The following is a 13,934-nucleotide window of genomic DNA, read 5'->3' as shown; positions in this document are numbered from 1 at the left end:
GAGAGAGAGAGAGAGAGAGAGAGAGAGAGAGAGAATCTTCTACTTACTGGTTCATCCGCAAATGGCTACAACAGCCTGATCAGGGCAGGCCAAAATCAGGAGTCCTGAACTCCATCCTGAGGTGGCAGCCATCATCCACTACCTTTCCAGGAGCATTAGCAGGGAGTTGGATCAGAAGCAGAGTAGCTGGGGCTTGAACCTGCACTTTGATGTGTTTCAATCAGCAGCCTAACTTGCTGCATCATGACACCAGCTCCCTAAGTGGCCATTTATATGAACTATTTAGCAGTAGCTGAGAGATAGACAAGCATATAATGAATTTGTACACATACCATGGCATTGTATTTACAATGCCATATAAATTACAATTATACAATATTTCCATTGTATAATTCAGGAAGGAGGGCCACACAAAGCTTTTTTTTCTTTTACTGTGTTTCCTTGTACTTTTTTTTTCTTCAATGCAATGTTTTGCCTTTCTATTCAAAGTTTCTTGAATAGTACTATTTACAATATTTGAGCTTTACAAAAAAATAATGATTAGGTTAGGGGTATCATACCAATCTCCTATGTTTCCACAGATAAGAGAGAGGCATTTACTCACCATCTGACATCTTTGATTTCACATACAGGAAACACTGGTAAGTTTATGTCCTGAAATCTATCAACAGTAAAACTCTATGTATTAGATCTAGGAGAGAATCATTAATATCAGATAAATAGTTCTAAGAAAGACTGTTTCTGAAAAGTATCATGACTTTCTCAATGGAATTCCCTGGAAGGTGTCCTCTAAGTCTTCTCTTTGGTCTGACATTGGGATTGGAAAGTAGTAGCTTCTCCCCTTCCTCTTTTGTTTTGTTTCTTGTTTGATTATTTTTACACATTTAAAGGAAACCCTGTAAAATCATGGTGAATACAGAGCAGTAGGATGGAAGTTAGGGGATAAAGGTATAAGCTTTGGTATTAGATTAACTTTGAATGGAAGGAGGCTTTGCCATTTTTCATGAGTTGTGTATCCCCGACATCTTTGAACTTTGGTATCTTATCTACAATGTTAGATAATATCTATCTCAAAGCAAGTTGCAAAGGTTAAATGGAATCCTGTTTGTAAGTTTGTGAGCAGACCTAGTGCCTGCGTGTAATGGCCACTCAATCCATGTTAAGACAATTTCTTTCAGGGAATGTTTAGAATGTGTTTATTTTATAGCCGTGTTATTCAGAGGGAAGATGAGTTGAGGATCTTTGCTTAATATCAACATGAAACTGAACTGTGTTTTGAGGAGGAAGCTGTTGGAAAATACACAGAGAATGCACAGGGTTGATTAGCTTGAATCACAGGCTTCCTGCCAGTGCATCCCTCTCTCAAATGCCCAGGACTGCTTTTCAGTAGGCTACAAACTCAAAAAAGTCTTCGTCTCACGCCTGGAGCCTGACTCTTAAACTAAGAGTTTCTGAACTCTACCTGGATGTTCCACATACAACTCAAACTGATCATGTTACAAACTGAATGTGGCCGGGGCTGCGGCTTACTAGGCTAATCCTCTGCCTTTTGGCGCCGGCATACTGGGTTCTAGTCCCAGTCGGGGCGCCGGATTCTGTCCCGGTTGCCCCCCTTCCAGGCCAGCTCTCTGCTGTGGCCAGGGAGTGCAGTGGAGGATGGCCCAAGTACTTGGGCCCTGCACCCCATGGGAGACCAGGAGAAGCACCTGGCTCCTGCCATCAGATCAGCACGGTGCGCAGGCTGCAGCGTGCCAGCTGCAGCGGCCATTGGAGGGTGAACCAATGGCAAAAGGAAGACCTTTCTCTCTGTCTCTCTCTCTCACTGTCCACTCTGCCTGTCAAAAATAAAAAACAAAGAAACAAACAAACAAAAAACCCACAAAACTGAATGTATGAATTTCTCCATCCAAACCTACTCTGCCTCTTGCATTTGCTAGTACTATGCTTCATGTTATTATCTAAGCTGGAAAGCTGGATTACATCATTGACCTAATCACCAGGTCACATAGGCTCTTCCATCCAAAGTCATTCTTCTCTTTCATCTTTATCATCAGTTTTCCTTAAACCGGTGCCTCGATCCACCCCTCAGCCACTAGACACACAATTCTCTTCATGTGAATCGCCATTCCTCTCCCTTCTCCAACTCTGGAATGACTAGCACTATTTCAAGAAGCAACTCCACTGTCCTTTCTTTTGAGCCTTTGCCAACCCCTGCAGTGGATGGTTGCTCCTGCTCTGATATAGTAGTGTCCATATAAGGACGAAAGTCTTAAGTTTTCCAAAAATGCCTCCATTTTAAATTATAAAATAGAAAAAAAAGTGCTCACGGTCAAGGATTCAGCAATGTATAATGTATGAAGTGAAGGTTCTGCGTATTTATACCTTCAGAGTCATCATTGTTAACAGTTAATTTCCTAAATAAGCAGAGACACACATAAACACATAACAATACAAACATGCACATCAGTTTAATACACACATATTTGTAAGAGAGTGATTTTAAATGCAGATTAGCCTGTAATCTAGTTTTTGTACTTTATATACTGCTTACTATTATATATCACATGTAACAAGTTTATACCTGGTAGAGCTACTATTCCAAAATATTTTTGCTAGTTTCCTGTTCCTACTTACTAGTCATAGTGAACAAAATTTAATGAAAGGGCACTTTTATTGGAACAGAAATTGAATGATGTTACACGGAGAAAAAATAACTTTGAAAGCATATAGGCTTCTCATTTATAAATATGACATATTTTTCCTATAACTAAATCTACATTTATATTTTTATATAATTTTATTTATATATGCTTTGTATTTTTTATTGTCAATGTCCAATTTTTTTATTGTTGTTGTTGAGGATAGGATATTTTTTCCTTTGCAATGAAGACAGCTATTATAAAGTTATTATAAAGACATCTATTATTCTTCATTGTATTTCTAATATCATGATACTGTTAAAGGAATTTTGTTGTTAGATCTAACAGCTGTTCTTTATACTTTAATTTTCTTCATAAACAATCATATCACCTACAAGTAAATGATATTACCCCACCCCTCCTATTCATTTTTCTTAGCTGAGTACATTGGTTGGATCTCTGGAATAATCCTGGATAACAATGGTTTTCTCAGGGTTCAAGAAGGTAGGTGTATGCTCTAAGACTCTGCAATGCTGTCCTTAAAGCTCTTTGAACAGATAAGAAAAGGAAACAAGTGTCAAGGAAAGCTCTAGGGCACTATGTGCTCCAGGCAAGAATTTCTATTTCTTGGTCTTGCAGGCATTCTCATTCTAAGGTCATAATCCTGAAGAGTTTTTTTTTTTTCCCCAAAGAAACCTTTTATTTAAGGGGTACACATTTCATGAGTACAACTTTAGGAGTATAGTGATTCTTCCAACCATACCCATCTTCCCACCTCACTCCCACCTAACCCCTCCTCCTCCTCCCATTCCCAGACCCATTCTCCATTAAGATTCATTTTCAATTAACTCTATAAACAAAAGACCAACTCTATACTAAGTAAAGATTTCAACAATTTACACACACACACACACACACACACACACACAAACTGTTCAGAACAAGTTTTATAGTTAATTTTCATGATACAACTCATTGAACACAGAGGTCCTGCATGAGAAGTGCACAGTGACTCCAGTTGTTAATTTAATAATTAATACTCTTATGTATGATGTCAGTGATCACCTGAGGCTCTTGACATGAGCTGCCAAAGCTATGGAAGCCTTTTGAATCCACGATCTCTGTCAGTGTTTAGAAAAGGCCATAAGCAAAGTGGAAGTTCTCTCCTCCCTTCAGAGAAAAGTACATCCTTCTTTGATGTCCACTTCTTTCCACTGGGGTCTCACTCACCAAGATCCTTCATGTAGGACATTTTTTGTCACAGTGTCTTGGCTTTCCATGCCTGAAATGCTTTCATGGGCTTTTCAGCCAGACCAGAATACCTTAAGGGATGATTCTGAGGTCAGAGTGCTATTTAAAACTATTGTCATTCTATGAGCCTGCTGTGTGGACTGTTTCCCATGTTGGAACATTCTCTCCTTTTTAATTCTATTATTATTACCAGACACTTATTTATATGATCCCTTTAACACTTAATGCTATCTATATGATAACTTTAACATTTAGTATAATCACTTTAACCTTAGGGAGGCATTTTTACCACTCAGCTTAATGGGATTTGGGGTCCCATGGCAGGTTTTTAAACTGTACCCTTAGAAGTAAGTCTGTAGAAATATATGCAGAACTGTACAGCCTTACAATTATAAGCTTCCTCCTCCCTCTCTTATTTCCACTCTTATTTTTACTGAGATCAATTTTAGTTGACTTTATAAACATATGATTAACTCTGTGTTAAGTAAAGAGTTCAACGAATAGTATGAAGAAGAAAAAAACAACTGTTGACACAAGGGTTGTTCAAGTCATTGCTTCTCAAAATGTCAATTTCAGCTCTACAGATTTTCTTTTAGCTGCTCTATTAGTTCTCACAGATCAGGAAGAACATATGGTATTTGTCCCTTTGTGGCTGGCTTATTTCACTAAGTATGATATTTTCCAGATTCATCCATGTTATTGCAAATGACTGGGTTTCATTATTTTTAACACTGTTTAGTATTCTGTAGTGTACATATCCCATTTTTAGTTTCTTTATCCAAAATTCAGTTGACTGACATTTAGGTTGATTCCATGTCTTAGCTATTGTGAATAGAGCTGCAATAAATGTGGAGGTACAGATATGGTTTCATTTCCGTTGGGTAAATTCCCAGGAGTGGGATGGCTGGGTCATGTGGTAACTCTATATTCAGATTTCTGAGGTATCTCCACACTGTCTTCCATGGTTGTTTTACCTGTTTACATCCCCCCCAACAGTGATTTAGGGCATCTTTTGAGTTTGTTGATTTCTGTATCAAAGCCATTCTAACTTGGGTGAGGTGAAACCCATTGAGGTTTTGGTTTGCATTTCCCTGATGGCTAATGATCCTGAACATTTTTGCATGTGTCGGTTGACCATTGGATTTACTCTTGAAAAATGTCTGTTTGAGTTCTTGGCCCATTACTTAACTGGGTTGTCTGTATTGTTGTTATGGAGTTTCTTGATCTCTTTGTATATTTTGGTTGTAAATCCTTTATCAGTTGCATAGTTTGCAAATAATTTCTCCCATTCTGTTGGTTGCCTCTTCACTTTACTGTTTCTTTTACAGTAGAGAAGCTTCTCAATTTGATGCAATCCCATTTGTTAATATTGGCTTTGATTGCCTGTGCCTCTGGAGTGTTTTCCAAGAACTCTTTGTATCAATCTCTTGCAGGGGTTCCCCAATGTTCTCTAATAATTTGATGGTATCAGGTTGTAGATTTAGGTCATTAATCCAGTTTGAATGTATTTTTGTGTAAGGTGAAAGGAAGGGGTCTTCCTTCATGATTCTGCACGTGGAAATCCAATTTTCCCAGCACCATTTATTGAATAGACTGTCCTTACTCCAGGGGTTGGTTTTAGCTCCTTGGTCAAATATAAGTTGATTGTAGATGCTTGGATTGATTTCTGGCATTGCTATTCTGTTCCATTGGTCTATCCATCTGTTTTTTACCAGTACCAGGCTATTTTGATTATAACTGCCTTGCAGTATGCCTTGAAATCTGGTATTGTGATGCCTTCAGCAATGTTTTAGTTATACAAGATTGTTTTAGCTATTCAAGGTCTCCTGTCTCCTGTGTTTCCATATGAATTTCAGCATCATTTTTTTCTAGAACTGAGAAGAATGTCTTTGGTGTATTGATTGGTATCACATTGAATCTATAAATTGCTTTTGGAAGAATGGACAATTTGATATTGATTCCTCCAATCCATACACGTGAAAGATTTTTCTATTTTTTGTATGTTCTTCTATTTATTTATTTAATGTTTTGTGATTCTTATCATAGAGATCTTTGACATCCTTGGTTAGTTTATTCCAAGGTATTTTTTTTTTTTGTAGCTATTGTGAATGGGATTGATCTTAGAAGTTCTTTCTCAGCAGTGGCATTGTCTGTATATACAAAAGCTGTTGATTGTTGTGTATTGATTTTATATCTTGCTACTTTACCAAACTCTTCTATGAGTTCCAATAGTCTCTTTCTGGAGTATTTTGGATCCCATATATATAGAATCATGTCATCTGCAAATAGGGATGGATAGTTTGACTTTCTCCTTCCCAATTTGTATCCCATTTGATTTCTTTTTCTTGTCTAATGGCTCTGACTAAAACTTCCAGGAATATCTTGAATAGCAGTATTGAGAGTGGGCATCCTTATCTGGTTCTGGATCTCAGTGGGAATGCTTCCAACTTTTCTCCATTCAATATGATGCTGGCCATGGGTTTGTCACAAATTGGCTTGATTGTTTTGAGGAGTGTTCCTTTTTATACACAATTTTCTTAAGGTTTTCAACTTAAAAGTATGTTGTATTTTATCAAATGCTTTCTCTGCATCTATTGAGATAACCATATGGTTTTTCTCATTTTTTAATGTGATATATCACATTGATTGAGTTGCAAATGTTGAACTTTCCCTGCATACCTGGGATAAATCCCACTTGGTGTGGGTAAATGATCTTTCTGATGTGTTATAGGATTTGATTGGTAGAATTTTGTTGAGGATTTTTGCATCTGTGTTCTTCAGGGAAATTGGTCCTTAGTTCTCCTCTGTTGCTTCTTTTTGGGGTTTAGGAATTAAGGTGATGCTGGCTTATATAGAAAGAATTTGGGAGGATTCTCTCCCTTTCTATTGTTTTGAATAACTTGATAATAATTGGAGTTAGTTCTTCTTTAAATGTCTGATAGAATTCAGCAGTGAAGCAATCCAGTCCTGGGCTTTTCTTTGTGGGGAGGGCCTTTATTATGATTGAACTTCCTTCTTGGTAATGGGTAATGGGTCTGTTTAGGTATTCTATGCCATCATGCCTCAATTTAGGTAGGTTTTATGTATCCAGGAATCTATCCATTTCTTCTAGGTTTCCCAGTTTGCTGATATACAACTCTTTGTAGTAATTTCTGGTGATTTTTCTTTGTTTCTGTGGTGTTTGGTGTTGCACTTCCTTTTTCATCTGTTTGGAGGTTTTTTCCTTATCTCGGCAGAGACTCAGCTGAGTTCCTCTCCTCAAAGGAGACCAGCACCTGGGTGCTAGCCTCAGTGGGTATATTATTTGTTCACTCTGCCACAGGGACCACACAAAGATATGTGCAGTGCTCAGTGTAAGCTCAGATTCCCTAGCAATGTTCCTCATCAGGTAACCAAGGAGTCCTGAGAGCATGGAGCCTCCCACAGTGACATCCCAAAGTCCCAACCACACCTTGAGTCCTGCCATGAAGCCTCAGTGTTTTCACAGTTTTGGCACAGAAGCCTCCCATAGTCATGAGCACCCAGCCCCCTGTTTGTTCTCCACACCAGGCTTAGGAGTCTCTGCTTGGCTGGTTGTTGTGTGTGGACACAAGCGGGCGCAGCTGTTATATATGTCCAAAATGCCGCCTGTATCAGCTTGTTACAGGATGCCATTGCAGGGTGATCTGGGAGAGAGAAACATGCCCCCCACTTTGTTTTTTCTCCTCTAGTTTGTCAGGTACACTATCCCCCACGGGGCTCCAAGTCAGATTCCCTCCAGGCTCTTCCTGCAGCTTTTTCACCAGCGACTTGGGTTGTTGCAGTCTGGTCTCACCTTACTCTTCAACTGGTGTGGAGGCCCTTGGCTGCTGGCATCCTGAGTTGTGGATGTCCACACCCTCCACATAGGTCCACTGTGTTCCTCTAATTTGTGTAGCATTTCCTCTGCTGTTTTCTCCCTAACTCTTCCCTGAGACTGCACTCTTTCCACATTTTTAAAACTATCTTCCCCTAAACTAGAGCAGTAAGCTCCTTCCCTGCTCTGCCATTGTAATCTCTCCCTATCCTGAAGACGTTTATAAAATACCTTTTCTGATTCCATCTCCTACCACTCTTTCACCATGCCTTTTTTTTTTTTTTTTTTTTGGACAGGCAGAGTTAGACAGTGAGAGAGAGAGAGACAGAAAGGTCTTCCTTCTGTTGGTTCACCCCCCAAATGGCTGCTACGGCCGGCGCACTGTGCCAATCCGAAGCCAAGAGCCAGGAGCTTCCTCCTGGTCTCCCATGCGGGTGCAGGGCCCAAGCACTTGGGCCTTCCTCCACTGCCTCCCCCGGGGTACAGCAGAGAGCTGGATTAGAATAGAAGCAACTGGGACTAGAACCCAGGGTGCCGGCGCCACAGGCAGAGGGTTAGCCTAGTGAGCCGTGGTGCTGACCTCACCATGCCTTTTGAAATTCCTCAAGTTTTCTGTGAAGTTTTTGCCTCCTTACTCTTAAACCTGATCTCATCCCACATCAGTTTCCTAACCTTGCCAGGTGTAGCTGTTTTCTCTCTTTTATCCGTACCATTACTAGGCTTGTTGGTAGATTAGGTATTCTATGCTCTGAAATAGTTTGACATTGGAATTATATTTTAAAAATCATTTTATAGCTAGAATAACTCATAAGTCTATCAGTATGTGATAGTCTTTTTTTTCTTTTTAAGATCAAGATCTATTTATTTATTTGAAAGGCAGAGTGCCAGTGAGAGGGAGAGATGGAAACAGAGATCTTCCAATTGTTAGTTCATTTCCCAAATGGCCACTTCAGCTAGGACTGGGTCTTCCACTTGCATATCAGGAACTCAAGTACTTAAGCCATCATTCACTCCTTCCCAGTAGCAGTGAGCTGGATCTGAAGTGGAGTAGCTGGGACTCAAACCCACCCTCCAATATGGGATGCAGCTGTCCTATCTCTCTCTTTATAGCTTTCAAGTAAAATGAAACTATGTTCATTTTTTAAAAAGAAAATTATTGGGGTATTGCATTGTGGCATAGCAGGTGGAGATGTTGCCTGCATGCAGGCATCTCATATGGGTGCCATTTCAAGTCCTACTTGTTTCACTTCCAATCCAGCTCCCTGCTAAAGCACCTGGGAAAGCAGCAGAAGATGGCCCAAGGACTTGGGCCCTATCCCCATGTTGGAAACCTAGAAGAAGAGCCTGGCTCCTGGCTTTGGCCTGGCTCAACTCTGGCTATTGCAGCCATTTGGGGAGTGAATCAGAGTATGGAAGATCTCTCTCTCCCTCCCTCTTACTCTCTGTAACTCTGCTTTTCAAATAAATAATATTTTCTTAAAAAAGTTTCTAAAAAATTGCTAAACCTCACTATAAGATTATCCTATTCAATGAATATCCAATCAGTATCTACATAAGTGGTTCTATGTTTAGCATTATTTGTCCTTGGGAAGTTACTAATGGAAGCAGGGAAAACTCAGATATATACAATTAGCTAAAAAATGATTTCTTCATCTATAAAATGCTGAGGTAGGGGTAGGGGGATGGAGAAGGGAAATCAGGATAGCTCAAGTGAGCAGGCCAATGATGATTAATGTAACTAACAGTGAATTCGGGCAAAAGAACATGTTGTAATGGAACAATCAGAGGAGTGGTTGAGCTGAAGGTACAAATTTTGAAATCAGTTTCATGTTAGTAATAACGGAAGCCTTGGGGATAGATGACTGGGCCCAGGGAATAACTTTTCAGTAAGATGAGATAAAGAAACAGGCTAGGATCCTGGGGAAAACCCAAGGTCCACCCAAGTTCAAATCAGGCGCTCTGAGAGTTTAAGGAAGGTAGTTCTGTTCTGGCTGAGGCAATCAGAAAAGGTGTGTGGGAGGCAGTGGGTTTCACAGTGGAATTTAAAGGTTCAACTGGGGAGTGCAGTAGAAAAATGGAAATTCCAGGCTGAGAGAGCATTTGCAGTAATGGCTGCTGAATGTTGCTTCAGGAACTTACCGTGTACGCAGGAAGGGTAACAGTGGGGCAAGAAGGAGAGAAAGCAGGCTATGTTAAAGGGTCAGCCCACAGAGGACATGGATTGCCGTGGACACATTTTGAGCAGGGTCTTGCAGTCTGCGTTTCAGAATGAAAGCTCACGGAAGGCCCTCTTGGGGGGAGAAGCTCTGTCCTTGTCTAGGCCAGATCTCCACATGACCACTGTGGGGGGAAAACAGGGAGAGAGGTCCTTAGTCCTTCCCAGGCAGAAAAAGGGAATGGAAGTATATCTTTTCTTTCTCATAGATCCCAGGAAATCTTTTTTTTTTTTTTTTTTTTTTTTGACAGGCAGAGTGGACAGTGAGAGAGAGAGGTCTTCCTTTTGCCGTTGGTTCACCCTCCAATGGCCGCCGCGGCAGAGTGGACAGTGAGAGAGAGAGGTCTTCCTTTGCCGTTGGTTCACCCTCCAATGGCCGCCGCGGTCGGCGCGCTGCGGCCGGCGCACCGCGCTGATCCGATGGCAGGAGCCAGGAGCCAGGTGCTTTTCCTGGTCTCCCATGGGGTGCAGGGCCCAAGCACCTGGGCCATCCTCCACTGCACTCCCTGGCCACAGCAGAGGGCTGGCCTGGAAGAGGGGCAACTGGGACAGAATCTGGCGCCCCAACCGGGACTAGAACCCGGTGTGCCGGCGCCGCTAGGCGGAGGATTAGCCTAGTGAGCCGCGGCGCCGGCCCCACAGGAAATCTTTAACTCAGCCCACTATCTGACCCATGAACTACAGAAACAGACTCATTAATCATCTAATTATGAAAAATCTGGCTTTCAACTTGCATAAATTTACAAACTAGTTATGACAGAATTTCAGAAGAAAAATATCTTTCATCATCCCTGTAAGTTACAGAACAAACCCTTAAATTATATATTATTTACAGTGTTGAAAACTTGGAAATTGTTCAAAAATTTGCCAAAAGGAAGAAATTATTTGTGAATCTATGATTATTTATATTTCAGCTATGATATACTTGTTCTTACAAGCGGATATATTAAAGTTAAAAGTGAGCTTTTACTGGTCCAGGAAGCTCTGTAGCTTCCTTTATTTACGTATCTCAGTGATTTATGAAACACATTTTTATGCTCTATCTTATTTTTCAAAACAGAAGAGAAATGCTTAAGAATTATTGTTATTCCTAGAAAGAGTTCTGTTTATTTAAGGCTAGCAGTTTTCTTAAAGCTGTTTAAAAAGTTTCTTCCATTATCTATTGCTTTCCATTTCATATTTTACGTATTAAAATGCTTTTTGTTGTGAATTTCTAGGAGAATATAGGAATGATATTATTGAAAAGGCATAAAAAAGAATAAAAAGAACCAGAAAAGGTTCCAATGACATTTTAAATATGGATGTTGAAAACTCTTTCATATCCTTTGCTATTTGCAAGAAGGGTTGGAAGTTTTGCTAGCTAATGTCAATAATTGTTTTTTTTTAAAGATTTAGAAGGAGATTAGAAGTGGAGCAGGTATTCTGCAGGGCTGTCTTAAACCTAGAGCACCTGAGTAGGAAATGGAAACACACTCTCTGAGAGAGTGAACAGCAATGTTCAGTACTTGGCAACCTTTCCCTCTCCAGGGAAAGCCCTGGAGAGGCTGTTGCTAACTCTGTACTCAGCAATGTTCACACCTGATTCATGCTTTATATAGGAGAGGTCAGAAAATGTTAGAGTTTATTTATTTTTCACAGCCTAAGAATTTAAACCCACTGGGATTATAATTCCCTCTCACCTCTTGTATGAAGCCACTGTGTTATTATTTGAGTAAGTTAATTTCTGCAAAGCACTACAATAACAAGAAGCACCATGATCGGAATCAGAACTCACTTATTAGATGCATGCTTTCTCTGGGCATGGATCTTGACACTGAGGGTTTCTATCAACCAATTTAAACTTTAATATTCATAACATATATGCAGCAGAATAATATTGACAAGATACACATAACCTGCATTTTTTTATAAAGATGTATTTATTTCTTTGAAAGGCAGATCTATCTTTCTATCTTTCTATATATCTAGAGAAATCTTCAATCTGCTAGTTCACGCCTCAAATGGCCACAACAGTATGGGCTGTGCCACACTGAAACCAGGAGCCTGAAACTTCATCTGGGTCTCCCACGTGGGTGCATTTGGGCCATCTTCCACTGCTTTTCCAGGTGCATTGGCAGAAAGCTGTATTGAAGAGGAGTATCCAGGACTGGAACCAGCACCCATATGGGACACTCCAGCGTTGTAGGTGGTAGTTTAACCTTCTATGCCACAACGCTGTCCCTATATTGGAGATATGTACATGTGTATTCCAGAGATAAAAAGAGGGGAGAAGAAGAGGGGTTAGCATGTTCTTTCAAATTCGAGATGAATCAATAGATTTTTCTGTAACAGTGTAAATTCATTGATGATTTTTGAATCCATGTTGCCATGAACCCTTAAGAAAACAGATGCCAAATTTTAACATAGTATTATAGAATAATCACAATTTGCTGAAAATGTTGCTAAAACACTCCTGCTGGGGCCAGTGCTGTGGCATAACATATCAAGCTACTGTCTACAATGCTGGCATCCCATATCGGGGAACTGGTTCAAGTCCTGGCTGCTCCACTCCCCATCCAGCTCCCTGCTAATGTGCCTGGGAAAGCAGCAGAGGATGGGCCAAATGCCTGGGCCACTGCACACACACAGGAGACCCAGATGAAGCTCCTGGCTCCTAGCTTTGGCCTGATCCAGCCCTGGCCATTGTGGCTATTTAAGAAGTGACCCAGCTGATGACAGATCTCTATCTCTTCTCCTCTGTCTTGAAAACGCTACCTCTCAAATAATTAAAACAATATTTTTTAGAAAGCCTTCTGCTTTCTTAAAATACTTATCTGAGTAAGGCCAGATTTTCTTGTACTGCTTCACCCAAAACCTTTCACAGCAGTCTACATGTAGGAGCATAAGAATCCAACTGTCTGTCATTAAGCCAGACATTAAAGAGATTTAAAAACATGTAAGACAATGCCACTTTTCACTGAATTCCTTTTGTTTGATAAAAGTTTGCATAAAAATGCATTAATTAAAATATTAATAAATATTTTATAAAATATTTTTATAAAAGCTATTTTGCTAAAAAACAATTTCTGCAGTCATATGTACTTGAGAAATAAATTAAACAGATTCATTTCAGAAAGTCTCCAAGTCATTGACAGAGCAAATTGCTTTACAAATCTCCAAGAATAGATAAAATCTGCAGTGTTGTTCAAATGTGTACAAACCAGGAACGTGCCCTGGAACAAAATTTGGGAATAACAGTAAGTGAATAGGTAAATAAAATCTACCACTTCGCCATGGTGCACACTATGTACTAAGCACTTAAGACAAATATTCAATGTTCACAAAAATCTTGTGGATTAGATATTATAATTATCCCCATTGTATTCATGTAGGTGAAAAATCTGAGATAGTTTCCCAAAGTCACGTAAGTTGTAAAGCATCTTCCTGTGTTGTTTGAAACTTCTCTCTAACTCATTGATAACATACATGTTTGTGAACCTGACAGTAAAATTTGGTGTGTTATATATTAATTTGTAAATATAGGGGGCCCACGCCGTGGTGCAGTAGGTTAATCCTCCGCCTGCGGCGCTGGCATCCCACATGGCTACTGGCTCTAGTCCCGGCTGCCCCTCTTCTGGTCCAGCTCTCTGCTGTGGCCTGGGATGGCAGTGGAGGATGGCACAAGTCCTTGGGCCCCTGCACCCACATGGAAGACCAGGAGGAAGCTCCTGGCTCCTGGCTTTGGATCAGCACAGCTCCAGCCATTGTGGCCATTTGGGGAGTGAACCAACGGAGGGAAGACCTTTCTCTCTGTCTCTCCCTCTCACTATCTGTAACTCTACCTCTCAAATAAATGAATAAAATCTTAAAAAATAAATAAAATCTTAAAAAAACATTGATAATATCTGATAGCTCTAAATTTTGGGAAAAAGGTGCCACACTTAAATAAAACTATACTATCGATGTGTTCATTGCTAAGGATAATGGATATAAATCTATGTTTCATACATCTCTT

General features: G+C 40.1%; 1 long non-coding RNA gene across 1 annotated transcript in view; it reads left to right on the top strand.

Moving 5' to 3' along the window:
• Positions 1-593: 593 nt before the first annotated feature.
• Positions 594-13,934, top strand: part of LOC149124537 (uncharacterized) — a 32,304-nt gene continuing 18,963 nt past the window's right edge. The window contains exon 1 of the long non-coding RNA XR_016212814.1: positions 594-641. This is a non-coding gene — a long non-coding RNA (uncharacterized LOC149124537). The remainder of the gene's footprint in view (positions 642-13,934) is intronic.

The sequence above is a fragment of the Oryctolagus cuniculus genome, chromosome 9, assembly GCF_051225735.1.
Source record: "Oryctolagus cuniculus isolate XC-2025 breed Fujian yellow rabbit chromosome 9, ASM5122573v1, whole genome shotgun sequence".
NCBI classification, from domain to species: Eukaryota; Metazoa; Chordata; class Mammalia; order Lagomorpha; family Leporidae; genus Oryctolagus; species Oryctolagus cuniculus.
Note: the sequence above shows the minus strand (reverse complement) of the source record. Positions and strands in the feature narration are given on the sequence as shown.